The sequence below is a fragment of the Panthera tigris genome, chromosome D1, assembly GCF_018350195.1.
Source record: "Panthera tigris isolate Pti1 chromosome D1, P.tigris_Pti1_mat1.1, whole genome shotgun sequence".
Classification (NCBI taxonomy): domain Eukaryota; kingdom Metazoa; phylum Chordata; class Mammalia; order Carnivora; family Felidae; genus Panthera; species Panthera tigris.
In genome coordinates this window covers 68,894,270-68,897,749 of record NC_056669.1, presented here as the reverse complement: position 1 = coordinate 68,897,749, position 3,480 = coordinate 68,894,270, and positions in this window count along the sequence as shown.

Sequence of the window (3,480 nt, the reverse complement as noted above, 5' to 3'; positions counted from 1 at the left end):
AGCGATGAAATAATGAATGACAGCAGAGCGAGGTGAGGCCTCTGGGCTGGAGATTCTACAGACACTTGTCACGCCCGGGTGAGTGAGGGGCCGCAGGAGGACAGCGCACCCCCGGGCAGGGGGGCAGGCCTGACTTTTACAGGCTGACAAAAGAGCATAGGGGTTAAGAGCACAGACTCAGGAGCCAAATCTTGGCTTTACTACTTACAAGCTGTGTTGCTTTAGGAAAGTTACTTAACTTCTCTGTGCCTCAAGTTTTTTGTTTTTGTTTTTCTTGTCTGTAAAGTGAGTTGTCATGGGGATAACTCATCAGACAAATCAAATAAGTGCACGTAGGCTGCTTACAACGGTGTCCAGCATGAAGAGAGTACCACGTAAGTATCTTATTTAGCAAGTGCTATGGTAGCTAATAGTGACATTATTTACCCAAGTTTGCGTGTTCATATTTCTCAGTCAGGAGGCTCTGGGGACTCTGCGTCCCCACTGTGCCTTGTGCCAAGTCTTGCCTCACCTTCCTCTGTGCTGTCATCATCTCTCAGAAGTGAGACCGGGCGTTCATCACTCCGCACCCCGCCCCCGCCTCGTACCCGGGCCCGTGACATCACCAGGCGGGACAGACGTGCGTGTGCGGACAAGGGGATGACATGAAGGGAGGGATGAAATGTGCCTCCAGGTCCCTGTTTCCCCTGCCAGGTGATTCAGGCACGTGGCCGCACGGGTCACTCCTGGCCAGGCAGGCAGGGGGAGGACAAGTGGGTCTGAGGAGATAAGGACAGGATGGGGAGGGGGGGCAGGTGGCTCAGGCCCTGTGCAGGGGCTGACTTGGTGCTAAGGCAACAGGAGAGAAATGAGCAGAGTCTTATTTAAGAGCCATCTCTCTGGGGCCACCTGGGGGGCGCAGTCGGTTAAGCATCTGACTCTTGGTTTCAGCTCAGGTCATAATCTCACGGTTCATGAGTTTGAGCTCTGCATCAGGCTCTGCCCTGAAAGCGCAGAGCCTGCTTGGGATTCTCTCTCTCCCTCTCTCTTTGCCCCTCCCTGGCTTGTGCTCTCTCTCTCTCTCTCTCTCTCTCTCAAAATAAATGAATGCACTTAAAAAAAGAGAGAGAGATCTCTCTGACTCTTGGATGGAAAGGGGGCTTAGCACAGGGCAAGCTGGGGGCTTAGCACAGGGCAAGCACATGGAGCCGTCGTGGGAGGAAGCGACAGAGGCCTGCATCTAGGTGATGGCAGTGAGGAAGGTGCAGAAGGACAGACGAGTTCGACTATAAAGGGAAGAATTGGCCAGACTTGGTGACCACTTAGATGTCAGCAGTGGGGAGGAGGAGAGACTTCCTGGGTGGCAGGTGGTCTCCAGAATAATGGATAGGAAAGTGGTTTGTCAACTGTGACAAGCTCTATGTTGTCAAAGACGTCATTCCACACAGGGCGACCCCACAAGGAAAAGGGGAAAACGGTAGTGTTTCTTGCTTCCATTAAACACAGATTGCGCCCCTACCAGAGGGAGCAGGCAGACGGGGCCCTGGTTTGGAGGTGCTCACATTTGAACTGGGGAGACAGGCCCTCTGCCTGAGGAGGCCCCATACTTCCTGCCTCACCCGGGCTGGGTCACAAACCACAGAGGACTTGAGCCTCCCCCAGGGCAGGGACCTCCAGGCCAGCCTGAGTTACCACCACCTCTACGTCTCCCACCCTTCCCCAGAGCACTGGGTGACATGTAGTTTCAAGTCGCAGTTACTGGCGTATCCAGACGCTTGTCAGCTGGTTGCTTCATCTGTGAAATGGGGATGACGAGAGGAGGATTAAGAAACACATGTAAATTTCCAAGTACAATGTTGGCACATAGTAAGTGTTCAATTAAATGAGGCACTCTATCACTATTACTGCTTATTACGATACTTAGCACATCCCCATCTGGTCTTTTCTCCACTTGCCTTCAATACCTCCAATACTTCCCAGCCCCTCTCCTCCCAGGAAGACTTGTCTAGGATCGTTAATCCTCCCCCACATACACCTGAGGACTCAGTGGAGGTCTGATCAAACCGCCCCAGGTTCCAGGTGGAGTCTACTTCCTTCTTTGAGTGGATCTACTCTACTGTCAAGAGAAGAGACAGAATCGGGAAGGAGAGAGAACCTTCTGGTTTCTGAGGTCTTCTCAGCACCTACCACATCACTACACTACCTCACAGCCCTAGACGAAGGGATCGTTGCCTCACTTTATAGGAAAGGTAAAATGAAGTATAGAGAGGTCAAGTGGCATGACTGAAGGTCCTACAGAAATAACCAGAGACCAGGATTAAATAGGGCACTGTCTGATTCAAAAATCCGGGCCCTTGCCTCTGACCCCGACAATCTCATGGAAACTCCCATCCTTGGACGGGTAGGAGCGGCCGTCCCTTTGATTAAAGCTAAAGGAGGAGAGTCAGTCATTCAGTTCCATGGGGACTCCCAGATGGAATCACCAAAGCAACAAAGTATGTTTTAGACCTAGATAACCCAGACTGGCGGGATGTGTATCCCATTCCTCCTGGGTGTGGCCCGGACACAGTGACGGTTGTGAAATGGAAGGGCCATGAAAGGAGTCAGGCCGAGGGTGTAGGTGAGCAGACACGTATCTGGGCAGTGTCTCCAGTACCCCCAGGGCTCTAGCCCAGGCTGTGCCAGAGACAGGCTGTGAAGCAGAAGCAATTCCAAGTCCTAAGCCCTCTTAAGGGCACAGAGCACACACTCTGGCTTGATTAATGGGAGAACATTAGCATCTGCTCTCTCAGTCTGCTCTCTCACTCCTTCCTGGCTTTTAGCCACCGGGAGGAGGTGTTCACATCTACCACAGCCTGCCCTTTTGCGTGCAGTTTAGACATCTCTTTGCCATCTATCATTCGACCGCAGGTGGAGGTGGAGTCAAGAGTCCTGGATTCAAATCCAAGCTCTGCCATTTACCAGCTGGGGACTGTGAGATTTTCACTGGTTAGGCGAGGGCACTGGGCTTAGGGAGGTCACTAGGGTAAATGACAGAAAAGGGTTTAAATCCAGGTTTTTGCGATTCCAAATCCAAGGCTCTTGCCAAAAGAACATCTGGTCCATGGAGAAAGGATAACTTCAGCAAACAGGACATCTTTGCTTCGTCTCCTACTGACATCTGAGACACAGGCAACCAACCGAACTCAACTACCAGCTGACTCAACGTGTTAGGCAGAAGGTCAAAGCTCTCTCTGTCCCGTTCAGGTTTCATCCGTAAAGACTCCTTTGGCTGCGTGAGATTGTACCTCCTTTGTGGGATCCCATGCCATCTTCTGGACAGCACAGACTAGCTATGGGTTACCTCAGCCTTGGGAGGTTCAACCTTTCTCTGGAGGGCAAATGCTGATCAGGAATTCAAGATGGCAGGACGTGGGGAGTGGGGCTGAAGCAATCCATGTGCCCCTCAGGATGATCTCAGTAGGGCACTGGGTGACTGAGGACCATATACTAGGCCCCGGG